The sequence below is a fragment of the Varanus komodoensis genome, unplaced genomic scaffold, assembly GCF_004798865.1.
Source record: "Varanus komodoensis strain SLA01 unplaced genomic scaffold, ASM479886v1 scaffold32, whole genome shotgun sequence".
In the NCBI taxonomy this organism is placed as follows: Eukaryota; Metazoa; Chordata; class Lepidosauria; order Squamata; family Varanidae; genus Varanus; species Varanus komodoensis.
Window position 1 is genome coordinate 16572651 of NW_025335798.1, and position 20619 is coordinate 16593269.

The 20619-nt window shown below is 39.1% G+C and overlaps 1 protein-coding gene across 8 annotated transcripts in view; it reads left to right on the plus strand.

The window, feature by feature from the left end:
- MGAT5 (alpha-1,6-mannosylglycoprotein 6-beta-N-acetylglucosaminyltransferase) overlaps positions 1-20619 on the plus strand; it is a 161679-nt gene that overhangs the window by 40636 nt on the left and 100424 nt on the right. Inside the window, exon 1 of one of the 8 annotated variants that reach the window (XM_044438184.1) lies at positions 9792-10510. The exons of the other annotated variants lie outside the window; for them this stretch is intronic. The gene's annotated coding sequence lies outside the window, so the exon portion shown is untranslated. Of the gene's footprint in view, positions 1-9791; positions 10511-20619 lie in introns of those variants that run through there. 8 annotated transcript variants of the gene reach the window in all.

The window sequence follows — 20619 nt, forward strand, 5'->3', positions numbered from 1 at the left end:
AATGTCTGAATCCAGACCAGTGGGGTAAACAACTCATTAGTTCTGGATTGAATATTACAATAAACAATCCGTAGAGGAACTGATCATTGATTGCAAAAGAGTAAAAGCAAAAGAAAAAGGCATGTTTCAGACTGGCAACTTATAAAAAGACCAATGACAGTATTAAAACAAATGCTACTTTTAATTAGTCAGAAACTTTTGTATTCTCCCTTTTCTGAACACTAGATTATGCAGTGCTATATAGTTTCAGTTAGTATAATTAGGTTGACAGCTTCACGTTAACAAGGACCAAAATTCATTTCTTGACTCTCCTAAGCTGAAATCTAGGATCTTTTAAGATATCACAAGGATGGTGATGCACTTAAAGCCCTGAAGGGGAATAGCAAATTCAAATCATTGATAGGAAAATATGAATGTAAACGGATATCACTCTTTTAGGTACTTTTATTCACAATTTTGCACAGTGTTAATGAGCCCAAATTTCTGAATTTGTGCAAACTGAAGTGCGTGCCAATCCACCCACCAATATTGGATGGTTTCTGCTCTGAAACCCACCTGCAGTCCCACCTGACAGAACCCTCACTGCTCAGCAGAGCCCCCCCACCCCAACACCTGAAGATTGTTTTTTCATGGGTACATAAAGTTGCAGTGGAGAAAGGGAAGGATAATGACTGCTTGTGCAGATGGCCTTTGACTTCAACTATTGGAGGAGAGAAGACAGGAGGATGTTAATATTGCCTTGATAAACGTTTACAATTACAGGGCCAAATATTTTTATAAAAATATGAAACAGGTTCTAACTTTTAAAAAATTGAGTATTGTTCATTAGTTCATATACTGAGACCTATAAGGTTTTGATTGCTTTCTTGCCTAAACTGACATGACCTTAAGCTTTTGATAGAATCCCAGCAAAGCTTCAATAACAGATTTAAAACAAAATTCCAAAGTAATAGTCTTGACAGTGTGTAAATATGTGAAAAGATGACAAAATGATGTGGCATCTTTGAATCTGACCAGATTACCTTGGTTTCTTTATAGAAATCTTCCACTTGGCACAAGAGATGGGGAAAAAATCATAGAGCTCTAATTATAATTAGTTTCATTCAACAATATTTTCTGTGTGCTTTTAAAATTCCTATATATGTGCATCTGTTTTGTCCTCTATATACACATCTTTTCATCTGTTGTTCTTTTTAATCTTCTTACATCTGGCCTGCTTCATGCGTAATAAGATAATGTTACCATGGGTGTATTTCTCTCCAGGGCTCCTTGTACTGGTTTAAGATCATATAACAATATTGGTAGTGGTGGTGGCCATTTTGAATATTTGGGTTCAGTGTGGAGCATGTCATAATTTGCTGTTGCATGCATGCCCAATAACGTTGGGTTATTGAGGAGGTTGGCAGCCACCTGTAATCCTAAAACAAGCCAAAGGTTCAGGGTGGCTTGTCAAATGCACTGACAACCCACCTTCATCAAGTTTGTTCATATCAACAAGCTGCAGCATGCTACTACTCTGGCCTGAATATTCAAAATGCTGGGCAACAACCCAACAAGAAGCCTCATGGGGCAATTCATCCATGGTAGTTTCTTGTTTACATGTGAAATAGGTCTCTGTTTTGTGCCCACATCCTTGTTGAGTTATATTCCAAGTTACCATGGAACTCACAAGGTCTGGTTTAAGATATTGGTGAAAATGCAACACAACTCTAATTAAGTCTGCATTACTAGAAAAGAAAATAGAGGCCCAGTTCAGACAATCATAGACTGATTAACAAGTCATGGTGCCCTGTTAACCATGCTGTGCACACCTATTGTGTGCCTTGCGTCATCTGAACCTGAGCCAAGGCTTGAGGATCAACAGGCATGCTGTCCGTGTTCGGATGACATGAGAAGCTGTAGCTGCAGGGGCTTGGATCAGTCGTTTTGGGTCCATGGGCTCTGCAATCCACAATGGCTTACAGCACACCATGGGCTGTGGTGATGGTGAAAACCAGTCCACTGATTCAGTCAGATTTGAAGGTGAAAAGTACCCTTCTAAAAGTCATAAATACCATTTGCAGGTATTGCAGAAAATTACACCATAATAAAACAGTATAGTTGCATAGACACTGTAGTATAAAGAACATGACATTTACAATAACAATATGTCAGATCTAATGGTCCCACTCTATAAAAACATAAAATATAATATGCCATTACTAAACGTATAACATCAGTGCATTAAATCCATTGTGAATTGATAGTTACAATAACCAGTTTCACAGAAATTGCAGCCATAGCAGCTGCTACTCAAGCACCTTACACACAATTATTATATGTCATCACTTTAAGAATTAGAGAGATGAAGTTTTTCTGTAAAGCACGTTTTGCTGCAGTTTTTTTTTTTTTTTTGCACTGAATCACCCGCAAAAATACTACCGGCTCCATCTTTTAGTGTTAACAATAGTTTTAGTCTTCTATAATAGAAGGGGACATGTTTGTCTATCCATTTGTCATGTTTGCCTGTCCATTGACTCTGATAATGTCATGGTCCCAAGTGTCAAGCCAGCAATGGAGTTATCTTCAGAGAAAGCGTTGGAACCAGTGCAGGTTGGTGACTTCAGTGTCATTGGGACAATGTATTCACTCTGGGCTGAATCCTGAACTTTAAGGAGCTATCCATGGTGCTGAACTAGGTCTTTTTAAAAGTGCGTGCTAAAATCTGAAATGGATATACTGTTTCACTGGCTTTGCAGATGCAAGCTGCTAGTTGACCCTTCAGAAGACACTGGTACTACAAAGGGTCCCTGGTACTATGTGTCCCAAGACTCCCAGGAGTGGTACCTTTGGTCAAAGAGAAGTCAGCTTCTGAGGCAAAAGGGGTACTAGGCCTTTCCCAGTCCCCAGTATCTATTGAGAAGGAGACTAATCACGAGTTGCATCACCCTCATAAAGAGAGCATCTGACAAGTCTTTTTTATCAACTATATCAGCTCTCACTTGTAGTTTGGGAGCTGCTGGAACCAGTGTCTCAACCAGCCCTGTTTTCTCCCTGACCTTGCCATATTTTGGATCTCCGTACTAGGATTTCTGGATTTCTACATGATTCTGCTTTCAGTTTGTGTTTTTGTGTGATTGATCTTCTGGATTTGACTTTGACTGTACCTGAAACTTCACTTTGGAAAAACCCCTATGTAAACCCTGGCTGTTTACCTGTTAAATTAGCAGCTCTGTTGTAGATAACCCTGTATTTGCTTACCAAAGAGCCAGGAGTCAGTTTAGAGCAGGACAAATGCCAAGGTGGTGAAATCTGGAAGCTTTAACACTGGCCTACGTGCTAAGGGTTCCTTAGGGGTACACATTTCAGGATTGGTTTGTTTTTAAAATGCATAAATTGAGGATATTACTTCAGAGCTGTTCCTTATAATCTTTGTGAACAGCTGGAGAACAGGTAAAGTGCTTGTATTGTCCCCATTTCTAGGAAGGGGAAAAAGTTAGATGCTGGAAACTACAGACCAATCAGCTTGACATAAACACTGGACAAAATGTTTTAACAGATGTTTAAGCTGTCACTCTATGAACATCTATAAAATAATTTGCCAAGTGATAGTTCAACATGGGTTTGTGACAAATAAGTCATGCAATATTAACTTTATCTTCTTCGTTTAATAGATCATGGGAATACTTGTGAACACAGTGACTTGAGTTCACACAACATGATCAACCATGGTGATTTATAAGCCATCAGCAGCTTGTTGTTTTGTCTGAAGTCAGCATCCTGTCTGAAGCCAACAACTGCAAAGCTCAGGGAATCAGGGTTCAATTTGGATGCCAGGAAGTACTTCCTAACAGTTAGGACTCCTAGGGCATGGGATGGGCTTCCATGGGAGGTAGTTGAAGCCCTATCAGTGAGGGTGTTCAAGGATAGGCTGGGCATGCACATGGTAGACTTCTATGTTTCTCTGCAACATGATTTATTAAACATAAACAAGTTACTCTGGCTTGGTTCAGACAATGTGACAAGCCACCCTGACTGTGTTTTGTATGAATTCAGTTGCTCTGCCTTGACTTCAGCAGAGCTTTTGATAAGGCTCTATATTATAACCTTGTTGACAAGATGGTAAAATGTTATGATTCTGGACAATGCAACAATTAGGTTCACAGCTGGTGCTAATTATTGACTCAGTATACTCCAGGAGGAAGGTCTCAAGGAGACTGTCAAACACTTCTGTCCTGCGTTCTGTGTTTTTCAACATGTTAATAACTAAATTGGTTGGAAGTGTAATGCTAAGAACAAGGTGATGGGAAAGAGTATCAGGATTCAGAAGTCTCTAGACTGGTTAGAAAATTGGGGTGAATGGCATCACAGATGCAAGTGTAAGATGTGGTTTGGCAGCAGTACATGTGAAAAGGATTTGGTTGTTTTAGCTGATGACAGGATGAATGTGAACCAGCAGTGTATGAGGCAACTAAGAAACCTAATGGAATATTAGACTGCATTGACAGAAGCACAAATCATCCTTTAATATGTGTTAGTCAGGATGCAATTTGAAGTATCTCCAGGTCAGAGTGATACATTTTAAGAAGGACATTAAGAAGCTGGCTTGTGTCCAGAGATGAGCAGGAAAGATGGTGAGGAGACTGGAAACCAAATCCAGTGAGAAATGGCTCAAAGAACTGGATACATTTAGCTCCAAGAAGAGAGGATTAAGGGGAACATAATAGTGATCTACATTTATCTGAAAGGCTGTTCAGGAGACGAAGTAGATTTGTTTTCTGTTCCTCCAGAGGACAGGACTAGAACCAGTGGGTGGAAATGGGAGGAAACCAAATTTCAGTTAAACTTCAGGAGAACCTCCTTAACAGTGAAAAAGGTTCAATGTAGAACAGTTTGGCTTGGGAGGTGCTTGGTTCTTCATTGCTGGACCGATGATGGATGGCACCTTCATCAAGGTTGTTGTAGCTGCACCGTGCATTGCAAAGCACTGATAGAAACCTTGGTCTAGACGATCTTCAACATCCCTTCCAACGATAAAACTCGAATTTAACTTACTTTAAATATGTCTGTGTGGTTGAAGCATGCAGTAACATCTCCAAGCTTCCCTAACTAGCACTAACTTTCAGTCTATTCAGTATTGAAGCTAGACAATATTAGTTAGCTTAGGAAAAGTTGTGTGCCTGACCTTTGTCTTTTGCTTTGGGGCAGTCTCCTCCCCTCAGTAGAGTAGAGTGGGTAGGCCATTTTCCCAAGAGGCTGTACAGATGCACCATCTCAATGGTTTGGCTTCATTGAGATCGGGTAAGCACAGTGTGTCCAACTTTGAGATCTGTGTAAGTTTATATGAAATCTTCTATGTATTGCACAAATAGCTTTTTGAATCTATACATCGATGGTTCCCTTCACTAGTACTATAATAAAGAATGATTTCAGGTTTAGATTGATTGACAACATCTTTATGCATTGAAAAATGCCAAACTGCTCTTCCTTTTTTGATGCCAAAAAATGCCAAACTACTCTTCCTTTTTTGATATATGACTAACCAGTGCCAAATCTTTTGGACACCCACAAATGTGCTCTTCACATTCCTGGATTTGTGGACCAAGAATATATTTTTGTTTGTTTTTCAGTTTCCCTGTAGGGTCTCATTGTTTGTATTTTTGTTGCTACTTGTAAACTTGGATTCTTATGTCTGTACACAGACCTGAGTTCTCCTTTGGATGTCTTTATTACTTTACATACATACATACATGCATATCCCTTGGCAGCTAATTCTAGTAAAAGTTGTCCATCATTGGTTTCTTAATCATTGTCAGGCCCCGGGCTACTGTTTTCCTGTTCTATATAAAAACAAAGGATGTCTTGAATTCATAGCTCAGATAGCATTTTTATTCTTACTTTGGATGGCATTTATATTGGGCATGTTCCACTGAATAGTGGTAATTGTCCATCTGTTAGTAACATTCTCATATAAGATGAATCATTGTGGGAGTGTCTCACATTTGGAATAAAAATGACCACAAAAGCAGAATTTGTAAATGCTGTTGAATATGAACTCTGCAAATAGTTATGATGGGGAAGTAGGAGGGTGTGTGTGGGGCAGGGATATGGGAAGATGAAATAGTTCTGTTAGTTTACAGTCTGGAACTTACATTCTAATAATTGGCTTACATTCTAATAAGTTTTAGCTATTAATGTCTTGTCTCTATTAAAATAGATAAAATATTTTTGCAGAAGTGGGAAGAACAAATTTTGTGTGAACAGAACATAAAGAGTGAATTTTAAAAAATCAAACATTTTGTGGGGTCACGTTGATTCCTAGTACTTTATGTGCATGGCCTTTCAGTTTTCTCAGTCATTCCAGTTGGGGTAGAGTTGAATTGAATGCTCTCAAGGATTGAATTAAACCTTAGTTCTTCTTCTTTAGGAGTGGGATGCCATGGGACACCATATGGCAATTCAGACCTCATCCTGCTGAAGCAATACCTGAAACATGGAGCTGAGAATAGGCTATGGTATATTTGACCACAGCTATTAGGAATTAAGTGCATCCACATGAAATTGAATTTAGGTATCATTAAAATTAATGGTATTAGTTAATCATAACAAGTTCAACTCAAAGTTTCTGGCTTTTGCGGGGGGGAACTATGCTTGCTGCAGTTGCAGGAGCAAATATCCTTATCAGGTTTCTTTATGTCTGAATTCCTTTCAAGGTCATTCAGATGTACTGCGTCTTGACCATAAAGGGAAATACATGGGAAAAGCAGCTATATGTGAGAATATCAAGTAGTTGTCATCAGGATTTTTTCTGTGGAAATCATTTAAGAACTAAAATTGAAGTGAGGTGTTAAGTTGACTTAAGCTCCTGTGCTCAGATTTTTTATTTTTATCTAATATGGTATGCAAAAACTACTGAAATATTTCTAACACAGTGACTTTCAATGAGATGACTAAAATTTCTCCAAAATGATTTGATATCAAGTACAATCACTTTTTCTCAGTAGCAATTTTACTTAAAACTGTTGGAATCAAGAAACTAATACATTTTGGGAATTCGTGGCTGGTGTGTTTAGGTTGTTACTGCCTTCTGCATTGTAACTTGGGAAAAAATTAAAAGAAACCCCAAAGCCTTTGCAGAAGTAACCATGGCTTAGTGTTCTATGTGAAGAGTATATTAGAATGGCTAAAATTCACTGGATTTGATCCAAGTAAGCACAAGTAGAAAATTCATTTATTTCTTTATTTACTATCCCACCTTTTTTCCCTTTTAAGGAACTAGAGGTAGCTTACATAGTTCTCTTCTCCTTATCTTCTCAACAGGAACCCTGTGAGGTAGGTTGGCCTAAGATTCTGTGATTGCTCCAAAGCATCCACTGCGTTCTATGGCTGAATGTTGAATTGTACCCAGATCTCCTGAGTCCCAGTTCCACAGTCTTAACTGGGCTCTCGTTTAACTCAAAGTGCATGCTGGGTATTACATGAGCAGAGCTGGCCAGAGCTGGGGATCAGACTTGATGGCCTGGGAAACCCTTTCTGACTTGATGCATTTCTATGTTTCACTTCCTAGTGCTGTTCTACAAATTATTGCACAACTGCTTAGCACAAGAAAGTGCCAGGTGCTGTGTCTCAGTATATGAAGGAACTGTGTAAGTACACATTGATATGTAGGATAAACAGCTCCCCACTGAGAAGCAAGTCTTGCTTAGCAGTCAGAGCACTGGAATTCAGACATGCTGCTTGCAAGCAGCTGCTATGAGCACTTACCAGTGGAAAGCTATTTCCACTGGTAAGACTTGTTTTGTAATGGGGAGTTGCTTGTGTCCTAGGTATTAGGGCATTCTTTTGCATGCTTGTAGGGAATTTCAACTGCAAACAAGTAAAGATACATACTTACTTTCCAAAAGTCGTATTGGTGTAATACTTTTACTAGGCAAACCAAAAGTTCTTGCCATAGATTTGGGAGCTTTCAAGAAGCTACCAAAAGTGTGTTGCGGGGCGGGGGCGGGGGCAGGAAAGTATTTATTTATCATTTCATTTGTATTCTGCACTAATAGCCTTGTATGGCTCTCTAAGTGGATTACAACATAGCAATTGACAACAGTGAATAACAAAATTAAATCACAATATACTAATAAAACAACAATGTAACAATGATATGTATAGAACAACAGTAAAAATAGAACAACAGCAATAGAACAACAGTAAAAAATACACAACAATATGCAGCTGATAGTTAAGGCATGTTAGATTAAAACAAAATATGTTAAAAGTCTAAGACTATATAAAACTTATTTCCTTCAAAATTATACAGAATAAAAATCAGTTATTAAAATGTCTGGAAAATAATGTTTTTACCTGGCACAGAAAAGATTGTAACCAGGTGAAGGTGCCAGGTGAACTGTTTCTGGAAGGCTATTCCATAGGTGGGGTATAACCACTGGGAAGGCCCCTTTTCTGTTCACCATTCTCCTTGTCTTACTTGGCTCTTCCAGAAGGGCCCCTGAACCTGATGTTAGAGGATGGGTAGGTGCATATTGGAGCAGGTGGTCCTGCAGGTATCTTTGTCCCAATCCATAGGGGAAGAAACAAAAGCTGGGGGAAGAAGGGGACTAGAGAAAAGACGGTAAGTGTTCTTATAGTTACTCAGTTTTGTACAAATTGAAGAGAACCTTTAGGTTTTCATTCATGTTTTCATGAAGTTCTGTTTTGCTAAGAGATTTCCTGTGTGTATTCTGTGTAGTTTTAAACATTTCATATGGCAGAAATTATCTTTTTCCAGGGAAAGTTTGAAAGGAAGTGTAAGTTACACATAAGCAATGTTACACAAGTGATTTTCAGAGGTTTGCATTTCATCTTTCTATCTTGTTTGCTAAAATGAGTAGAGATCCCTTAACTTATGATTTCCTAAGAGATCCTCTTAATCACTTACCCTCTTGGTAACCATACATCTTGTATGGTGGAAGTGATGAATGTAATTAGTATGACAACCTATAAATGTTACAGAAATAATAAAGCAAGTTCAGATGAAGAATTCATGTATATCCACCACAGGAGAACATAGATCTCCAAGAAGAAGACAGAATGGGGACATTGTACTTAGCATCATATTATAGATTGGTCTCCAGCCTTTGATATTAGTATATAAATTGTGTGGATTAGATGTGTCATCTTTCCTCTGGTAGCTGAAAATATAAACTTGAAGTGCAACTTGAAAGCTGAGAGAGAAGATCACATAGTAGGTCATTCCCAATTATGCTTTCTCACCTGTGAGTCTAAATAATATCTTGTGAAAACATCAGTACATTTAAAACTAGACTTACTTGGTGTTTTTTTTTTAATTAATTTAATTTTCCCATTTTTAGTATGCACGGCAGAATAGGATTGTAGAGAATATTATTCCACATAGGTATTTAAGCTAATACTGAATTGTAGTTCATGTATTACATCTTCCTTCCAAGTAACCTGCCACTATTTTGCTGAAGTGCATGTAACACCTGTGAAACTTTTTTACTACTTTCTCCCAACTTCTCAAAGTTATGCTTCCAAGCACGCTAATGTTGTTTTAATGTTACTATCACACATGAACAATTCATGATACTGCACTAATTACTTCCTTAGGAAGAGCTATTTCTTGATAAAAGTAATTAGGGAGATAGCTCTTAAAAGACCAGAAGCTTAGCATCCTAAATCTCTGGTACACTTAGAATCTGGCTGAGACATGGAAAGATTTAAGGAAGATCACATCAGTGATTTAAAAGGCAAAACAAACCTTAGACAAAAAGGTAGTGATTTATTCTTAATCATACCTCTCATCAGATGTGACACTTTCATTTCATGCTATAATGCTGGACTTTGTATTGTATTTGGAGAATACCTGGGAATTTATAAACCTGTGCAGTGAAATGTGTACAAGCCTCTTAATTTACTCTGTAAATTATTGTCTGACTAGGACAATAATTCTAACAGAAACATTAGAGGTAATTTATAAATAGGAGTTTGAGCATGGTTTCTTAAAATCACTATGGAAATCTTGAGAAGTTTTGCATATGAATGCCTTAGAGAGCCTGATGTGGGTGTGATAGCTTGCAGTATAAACTGGTTAGCCTGCAGACAGTTGATGATAAATGCTTCTTTTATTATAAGCAAGAGGAACATTTTTCTCTTTCGCTAAAACTTAGACCTGCAAGATATAATACTAAATAATGAAATTGCCCCTTCCTCAGTTTGATTTATAGAAATCAATTTAGTGTGTATTTTTAGCAATGATTCTGCATTCTTGGAATACACACACACATGTATGCATCTGAATGCTTGAAGTATGTAGAAATGCTTGTCTTCTGTTTGTGGTCCTTTTCTTCTCCTATCTCTTATTTTAGAAAAGCAGAAATCCCAAGTGATAGTCTTATCCAGTTGGAGCTCCTCATGATGCCTAAAACCTATTCTGAAGAAGCTTGCCAAATTCAGCTACCGCAGAGTTCATAACAGTTTCCGTTGACACATGTTGTGCTACCCAGCAAATAAAGGATACAGTGTGGGTACTTTTGCTGAACATCTTACTGTGTACCCAACAGATGATCAAGTTCACCATGGCTTGTTCTCCCCATTTTCCCCCCAGTCTGCACTCCCAATCCTTTCCCCATTGCCCTTCATTTCCCCACCTCCTTGCTCTGATCACTCCCTTTTTTGTTCAGTGCCAGCTTTTTGCTTTTGACCCTCAAAATAGTACAATTATGGCTGGTGGGGGTTCAGATTTTTTAATATTTACATCTCCAGGCAACTGTGCCTATAATTTTTGTATATTTGTCAGTCTTCCTTAAGTGTACACTTATGGCTGTCTGATGTTCAAGGTCTTGCCTAGTCAATTTTCTTGTCTGTTTCAGCTGTCAAAGGGAGTGAAGAGTTGCCAGCAACCAGTTAGCAAGCTGTACCTTTTTGGAGTACTCATTGCTGCAGTTACCTTAGATCAGTGCTAAAATTACCCAGAAATATACATACATTTAATTGATGGGAAGCAATTGTAGAGGAATTCTCTATGAATTTCAAGTTTTGCACCTCTAGTAATAGAGCAGCAGTAAGTGCTGTAGAGACTCAAATGAGTTGAAAAGGGGAAGGACTCTGGAAAGCACCATTTCAGTACTTAAGGCTAAGAGGATCATATAAAGAGGGAGGCCACATTCCTCCCCCACGCTTTGCATGTACCCTCTTTTGCCACTTTTCTGCTTTTACTTTTTGTTTGTTTTAATTAAGACCTAGGGAATCATCCTCTGACAATTATGTGCATAGTTGCCTATAAGCAATCTTTCTTCTATATATACAGTGGTACCTCGGTTCACGAACTTAATTTATTCCACGATTCTGGTCACAAACTGAATTGGTCGTGAACCGAATCAAATTTCCCCATAAGGTTCAATGAAAAATAAGGCTAATCCATTCTGAACCATATGTATCTTTTGTTAACCAAAAAATATGAAAGAAGAACAGTACAGTAGAGTATGAAGAGAGAGAACACTAACCTTGCTTGAGGCAACTTCTAGCGTGTAGGACAGGAAGGTGGGTGGGGAGGAGGTTATTGTTTGGAGGGAGAGTCTGTGACCGTGATCTTGACTAGAGGAAGCTGTGACCACATGTCCGAGCGTGTCCACTTGAACACGCTCTGACACGTCGCAGTGCAGGAAAGATGGCCGCTATCGTGTTCATGCAGGGAAGATGGCCATGATCATGTTCGTCACCTGATGTGGAGTTCATGAACAGAAGCAACATTTTGCCAGACTTTCTGTTCATGAACTGAATTGTTCATGAACAGAAGTATTTGTGAACAGAGGTATTACTGTAATCTCTGTATGCAATATACACACACACACACGCATGTGGTGATGACATAGAAAAGTTTTAAATAAATAAAAATAAAATCTATTGGGCTCTTTGACAGTGGAAGCAAATAAGGAACATAGGGAAGAAGACTTCTCAGTTTGGACAACTACAAGCACACTCCTGCACATTGGCAGAAGACCACAATAATATCAACCAATACAACTGTGCAGGTTTCTGGATCTTGTTTATCTGTGGAGAAGCTGTCACTGGCAGTGATGTGTGTGAAATCACAAAGAGCAGCAGTTTTTTGGAGGGGGTGTTGCTCTTGCTTATTAGCCCTAGGTAATACACAGTCCCCAGAACCTATGATAAAATTGTTCTTCCAAGCTTGGAGACATGCCAATCCATTGTGGAGCAAATAACCTCAAGAACAAGACGTGGTTTGTCAGGGTGCTTGCTAACCAATATGGCTGCTTACCCACAAAAGATTGAGTAGTTGTGCCTGCTGTGAGCCAGACCCTTCTTTTCTTTTCCTAGGCTCCATAACCAGACCATTTTTGTCAATGCAAATCTTTATTGGCATGTCACAGCTGCAGACAGTGCAACTCTAAAAGCCTCTGACAAGCTTAATGATAAGCCTTTGCTCCTGTAAAGACTGAAGATTCCAAACTGGAACCTTCTCCTCAGTCCTTCCCTTTCAGTGATGCTGTGGGCTCCACCCTCAGGGTGGCTTCCACTGGTGGAGAGCCAGGTGGAAAATCTACACAATCCCTCTAGTTGAGTAGCTCATCTCTCCTAACACCTCACCTAACACAGGAACTGGGCAAAGCAATGGCTTTCCCTCCTCTCCTGGGTCTGTTCCATGTCTCCCCTTATGGTCAGCCTGGGAAACTGGGCAGTGAGCTTGATGGAACTCCAGAGGTCCTGCTTCATGCCCTCCCATAGATTCTTCTTTGATGCCCTCTTCAGAATCTGATAAGACAGGGCCTTGGAAAGAGTCCATGAAGGGTGAGTACCTGGCCCACTCACACCATCAAGTGAACCAAATCAAATTGTATGGAATTGTATTCTTTGTAAATTCTTGTCTGTAGTAGCACAAGATCCCTGGAGCATTTAATGCTTCACAGACTGTTGCATCAGAATTACAGAATTTCTTCCTGTAATGTATATCAGTGCTGCTTAGACATTTGGTATGGTAGGCATACATCAATAGCTGTGTGATTCATCTCAAAATACAAGCTTGATTAAGATGCTGAATGTTTTTATAAGTACCTACAGGGTTATTGAAGGGAAAAAAATCTGAACACCATGAATTATTTTTGAAATTTTAACATCTTGTTGCATAAACTTGTTTTCCCCAAATAGGAAATTCTTTACTGAGGAGATCTGTAGAATTATTATTTTTGGTTTGAAAAACTAAATAAGCTTTCTGTAATTATTTGTCTTCCTAATTTAGATTAATGAGAAGAAAGGTAAATTGGTTACACTAAAGCCTGCTAATTCTTATATGAAGACCACTAAATAAATATGTGCACATTTTTATACCAAAATGTTAACTCATCAGAAAATATTTTAAGCAAAATAAAGCAGGAAACAGCTGTTGCAACTGTGTTTCAATATAATGTAAAACTATGTATTTAACATTTAATAAAAGAATTAAACATAAATTATACCTACTTTTTGATGTTATCAATTACTCCCCCTCCCAAACTTTTTGTTGTTTTGTTTGTGCATGTAGCTGAGCAAAATTGTTAAAAATCTATCTGTTCGATGCACAGTTCAGTAGACAAATAATACCATTTTAGGAGTAGATCCTACTATAGCAATAGTGGAGTATATTTTAAATATATACAATATTGAAGTTATTACTCTAATGATGATCAGGGAAGTCAGAGATGTTTTACCTGAGTCTGAGTTGAAGGAAATGAGAGTAAGGAGCATTTGACCAAGGCTTGCAAAAGGAATTAATCCATGTAGAAGGGCGTTACTGGTCACTGTGGAGGTACTACTGGAGAAGTATTTTTGTAGGAAATAAAAGGGAGTAGAGTTGAAAATGTCCTTTTTTCTTTGTGGTCTCTGTGCATCATACATTTGGGCTCAGTGCCTGTGTAGAACCTGTTGTGGGGGAAATTTCCTAGCTAGGCTTGTTTTGGCCTGGGTTCCTTCCGCTCCCACTCTTTAGTGTATCTGGGAAGGGTTCCTCCCCACCTCAGTTTCACTGGGACCATCACTGGCCTCAGAATGAAGAGGAGGCCAGTGAATGGCCAACCTTGAGCCGAAGGACTATGAGATTAAGTAACTACTGAGTGTTGAAGCTGATCAGCACCAAAATGGGGTTGCTTGGTGAATGCACAGATGATCACTCCACCTTAACCAGGGCATAAAACACAAGCATAAAAAACACCTTCACATAAAAGCAATAGTAAAACATAAAAAACAAAATTTAAAAACATAACCATTTTTAAAAGCTAACTTTAAAAGATGTGTCATGCCCCCACTTCCTGAATAAAAAAGTCAGTTGCAACTACAGTCAGAGTTTTTTCCAGAGTTGAGGGACAACCCAAGAATAAGCGCTTTCACTTTTACCCCTGCTGATGAGCAGTGGCTTTGGTAAAATGACTGCAATGTCAAGGGAAGAAAACCCTGTAGAATACATGATTGTGACACATCTTAAAGAGACAGTGATCAGACCTAGAATTACTTCAGGAGAGTTGCTCAAAGAACCTTCACCAATGTATAAAGCCTTACATGTGTTTTGGACAACTAGCATTCCTGACCATTGGCTTGACTAGCTGGACGTGATAGGAGTTAAGGTCCAAACGGTCTGGAGGGCGCCAAGGGAAGGCTGCCCTGGAAACAAAATGCCTGTACATTCTTTGGCTTCATTTCTATACTGTTTCAACTTTGTCTGCTGTTCATGTGAGACAGCACATGGCCTTTCTGATATTGGTGCTTTTATTTTTGTTTTGTCACTAGGTGGGCAACTGAAGCAGCCTAAGTGTATCATTAGCTCCCACAAATTGTTTTGGTGAAAGTAAATTGGCTAGGTTTGCAGCTTTGGGCAAACTTGCTGCTGTATGCAGGGAGAGTAATCATGTTTTTCCCCTTCAGATTTGTCTTCTGATACTCTGTTTCTTACCTTCGCTGTGACCTGTATTTGTCAGATCCCCTGAGGCTACCATTGTTAGTGAATTCGGTGACAGCTGTGCCATGTTAATGAGTCAGGGAAATGGGGCAGTTGTCTGGCTGTTGCAACTCCTGCAGAATATTTATCAGCTGTGACATATATTTAAAGTCACATTTCACGATGCAGCCTTGGCTGTTTTAGAAAATGGCATAGCAAGTATGCCAACCTTAGAGGGGAACTTGAGCAGGTTGTGTTAAAACTTAGGGTTGCTTTTAGTGTTGGTAGGCACTGATGTTGATTTTGTTTCAACATCTGCTAAAGACATTTTTTATAACAAGTTTTACCCACATGACCAGCCACAGTTTTTTTGGTATATCATGGTTTTAAATATGTACATGTTCTTTACCATTCCACTGCTTGGGAATGTTTTTAGGAGTTTTACTACTTATCTATTTATTAATATGCCACCCAATAGTTGATGTTCTCTGGGCAGTTGACAACAATTCATAAAACAAAATAATAGCATAAAACACTAGAAAAATATAAAGTATCAAATTTATAACAGTTTAACAGCTAAAACAATATCTGCTACATAGTAGATCTCTGCATGTAAGTCTCGTTGTGCCATTGACTATCCATAGATGGCTGCCTTAATCTGGCACTGAAAAGATGGTAAATTTGGCACAAAGTGTTTCTCAGCAGAAGATAACTCCACAGTTGTGGGGAAAGACCATTTAGGAGGCTCCATTGCTACTGTTCTAGCACACTTAGTACTAGGAGGAAGGCCTCAGACACTGATCATAGCGTGCAGTAGTTTATACATTCTGCATATGAATAGCTTATTGAATGTTAATGCCAGTGTAGTACTTAATGCTTGTGACAAGGCCCTGAAAGCTTGAATGGATTCATAACTTTGAATTATTATGTAGTTCATATTATTCATCTGCAGGTACTATCAAGAAAGTGGATTAATTGGTGCATCTTTTCCCTGTATGATCATTATTGATGTAATCTCTATGCTTCAGGAAAAGTCCCTGGGACAAACTCAAGTTATGGGTACATTGTTGTTAAAAGAAAAAGAGCAAAGAGTGGTGTGGAGAGTGTGGGGTGAGGAGAGGGGCTTCCACCGAGATCTGAGTTCTTCGACCACCATTGTGAGTGCATTGGGAAGTTCTTCCTAAGCTTCTGAACTGCTATGGTGTGAGGTTAATTGACAGCTAGTGGATCATCCAGAGCAGGGCTGGGCAGAAGGGAGGTCTGCAGATGTTCGGAATTTCAACTGCCAGAAGCTTCTACCAGTACAGTCAGTGGTTAGGGATGATGGGAGCTGAGGTTCAAACATTTGGAGATCTGCTTGCTTTCTGCCTGCTCCTGCTTTAGAGTGAAACCTCAGTTGTTTTGAAGTCATCTACCATCCATTGCAGTCATCTACCATCCATTTATCTCTGAATTATCCCATACTACTGGATCCTGCCTGGAATCCTTCTGAAATTTTGAATGTTGTGTCCTCTCTTCTCTGTGGAACTTTCCATATTTACTTTGAGTATGTATGCTTGGAATTCATCTGCACATTCAGTAAACAGAAAAACAAGAAGTTTGGCTGAAGGGCAAACCTTTGGCCTTTTGCGAATATGGGGTGAGTTTTTGACGTAGCACATATTTGCTGTCACTCTGAAGAGTTCAGCATTTAAGACACCAAACAAGTTTCTGTAACTCAGTATTAATTTTGCAACTTTCCACAGCTTCACAAGTTTGTCCATTAGGATACAGAGAGTAGGCATATAGACTTCAATAATATTTTAATTATATGTTTTGAAATAGGTCATGGTGCTTATCCAAAGGAGTCATTTGAACATTAGTAAGAGAACTGTATGTACAGTCAAGACTATGCTTAGTTTTGCTATGAAACAGGTGAAGAAGGAAGCCACTTTTAAATCTGATCAGCAGAAAAACTATTGCAGAAACAGTGAGAGGGCCAAGTCTTCATGCCCTTGTTGTAGGCTTTCCAGAAGCACTTAAGTCATCAGCGTTGGAAACCTGATGATAAACAGATCTGTAGGTACAATAAATGCAAACATTGGTTAATGTGACTTGGCAGCTTTATTTATTGGATAATAAAATTAATAGCTCAAAGCATGTATTTCCATATTAATATTTATGTATCCCATGCTAAGAGCTTTGGTTGGGAAAAATACCATCAGCAGTTTGGCAGGGTCATTGCAGGAATATTCTTTGCACCTAGATCCAATATTGGTGGTGCAAAAATGATTGAAGAGATTCCTCATTTGTTCTGTTCTATGTATAAAGGATCAGCATCCAAACAACTGATTCACCTTTTTGGTTGAAGTAGTCCTGCAGACAAAAAGCGGAGCTCTTGCTTGCCTTTAATGCTAGATATAAGGAAACTGGTTCTGTTTGCTTTTTAACTGGGAAAACTAAGGGTGTTATTAAGGATCCCATATAATAATTTGCAAAAAGGAAATGGAAAATTTTTATTGTTTTATGATGGGTTCATTTTAGTAATGACCTGTAAATTATTTCATAAATAGCTGGTAGGGCTTTTTAAGCTGGTTGGGCTTTTGAAGCTGTAAGTAGGTGTTCCTGTTGGACCTTCCCTTACTCAAGAAATGAATTATCCATAGAAACGTGTTTTATAACTTTTTTATCTTGGTGTGTTGAGGCTTATCTATATTCTTCAAATTGTTTTCTTCCTTCATGTTAGCAGCTTGTACAAGATAAACTTGGACAAGTATTTAGCTGCTATATCAAAGATTGCACATTCTCTGGGTCGCTTTTTGTATTTCGGAGCATCCAACAGGGCAAATACTCTGTAGTTGGGGCCAGATAATGCACTTTCACTGCATTCTGAACGTTTAGGGTAGTGGTATATTTAGCCCAACAGTATAATAGTACAGAGCTAGAAACATGGCTGTTTCCCCTGAAATGAATTATAGCCCATATTACCATTTTGTAATTATACAAATTTGATGTACATACCTACCTTCATACCTGCCTGGATTACAGTGTGTCTTTCTTCCTGCTGGATTTTAGGGAGTGTATACTTCAAGATCTCTTAGCTGTCACCTCTTACCAAATGTCAAGTTGCACCATGACTTATTTTCAGTGTTATATTCTTACTGCCCAGCAGTATCTTCAATTTTTTTTCAGGTTTGAAACCTTCTGTCCACCCACTTCACTGTCACCTCAGGGGAAAATGCTTACTTCCTTGAGTTACTAAATATGGAATGGTATTTGATATCAATTTCAGAATTGTGTTTCTTGGTTCAGAGAAATGAAGCATGTTATCCAGTTTTACCTTTCCGTTTGAACTCTGCATGTATGTGTTTTCAGTTTCTTCAATTGTAAAATATGCTGCCTTCTAGAATTCTTCACTCTACAGTATTTTATTAAACAGTAATGTAAAACTTTATTCACATATGCAAATTATTGTAAATTTGGATTTTGAGGCTGCAATTCTAAACTCTGATAGGATTCACACACACATTCATGGCTTTTAAGTCAAGAATGGCTTTTTTGTTGTTTGAATCCAGCAGCATAGTTTGTAAACCATGCACAAGCTACTCTGCCAGATTCAGATGACACAGTAAAAACAAGCTACCATGGCTTATAGTGTTGTGTGCATCCAGTCATTGTCCGGGTTAAGATGATACTTAGCTACCATGGTTTCCATGCATGTTGTCTAAAGCCAGCCTACTTCCTTCAGGGTGGCTGTGAAGTGACCCCAAGAAGCCATGTTCTACGGTTTGCTGAACCCATATAAAGCCAGAGTGGCTCCAAACAAGCACCAGTGACAGTCACCCAAAGTGCCCAAGGAACACTTTGGGTAGTTGTCAGCCATTTGCTGTCTCCCCAGGCCTCCACTCAAGCATCTTCATGAGCAGATGCAGCAAGCACATCTGGCTGCCTTTTGCTCATAATCCCAGCTGTAGAGTGGCTGTGATTGTAAGCAAGGGGTATGCAGTTCATGTGTCAGCTGAAGGCCTGGTGATACCCCTTTCACCCTTTCCTACATCCAAGATCAGGAGCTGATCACAGCTTCAGAAAGTGGACTAACCCCATTTGGCTTGTCTGGAGGATACCTGGGGAATGTGCTGCCCTTGCCTGGTGTAGTGCCAGGCAGTTTTGTTTGTCATATTGTGTGCCTACCAATAGCATAGAAGCATCTGTGCTGAAGCACACTGCTGAAGAGTTCACCAGCTAGAGGGGGTGCTTCTAGCAGGGGAACAATTGGACTTCATTGCCCTTGCTTGCCTTGCCTCCAGACAGCTGAATGCCAGACATTATTTATTTATTTATTTATTTATTTTATCGATTTATATCCTGCCTTTTTCCTACAGAGAGCTCAAGGCAGCTTGCATCATTCTCCTCCTCCATCTTATCCCCACAACAACAACCCTGTGAGGTAGGTTGGACTGAGAGTCTGTGACTGGCCCAAAGTCACCCAGTTGGCTCCATGGCTGAGCGGGAACTAGAACCCAGATCGTCCCAGTCCCATGCTCTTAACCACTACGCCACACTGGCTCAACAGACATGTTGAGCAAGGAAATGGATGCAAGTTGTGTTGTGCTCACAATTCAGCTCATTCCTTCCCACTCCAGCTCCCCTGTGTCTCAGTCCTATGGAATCCAGGTGTGTGGGATTGTTCATGAGAAACTGCTTTCCTGGTATCATTGGTAGTCTTAAGTAACAGCTGCCAAAAGTACTTGGCCTCTTTTCAACAGCTGTCATCCCAACTTTGTTTCTCCAGTTTTCTTACCTGGTGGGAGCAGAGGTGGGGAGGACTGAGTGGGAGGACTGAGGTGGGAAGAGGGCTTGGAGGTACCTTAGGACCCACACTGAGCCATTTGTCAGGCGAGGCTACCCTGGGCTTAAAGTGTTCTGTGAGCCTATTCATTGTTACTTGGAGGTCAGTTCAACTGAAACAATTTCCACTGAGTTTCAGGTATGCATGTGGACTTGCATACAAAATTAGTTATGGTTACAGGTAAAGCATGCTGGACACTATACTTTTAATGCTTTGACATTTACATCAGAGAAGTGTAAATACAAAGAAGATTGCAAGTTGGTTTCTAAATTGTGAAAAGTCAAATGCAGCTCTTAGCAAGCAGGATCTACTGCTTAAGTACAATAGATGATTTTGTAATTTTCTTCTCTAAAAGATCTGTCATGTACCTTAACTAAAAACTAATGACAGAATTGCTGGTTTTAAATAAAAACATAGAAGCATGATTTGATCTGTGTTCAAGGTTTGACTCATTCTCTTGAGTGTTTAAGAAGAAAAGACCAGTGGCTTCTGATTAAGTACTATGAATATTGTATAAATGCAGTGAGTGACTTGTTTGTGGCCATTTGTCTTTCAAAAAGAGCCTGATTTCATACAATCAGCTTATATCTGAAGCTTGACATGTTTCATGAAACATAATGACATAAAGATGTTTTCTGATTACTGAATTTCTATATGGGTAATTACTTCCAAGATGTTTGTATACTTTTTAGTTGTTGCTATAATACCCTAACATCCTGCAGATTTTAAAGTATCTTTATAGAGATTGTGTGTGAATGACTGCAATAGTGCCCTGATCCTGGGTTTTGAGGGATACCAGGCAAGTATTCAGTCTGTGTACCACCATATTGCTCGACCTACCAAGCAGGAAATACCTAAAAACTAGCAGGTCAAGTGA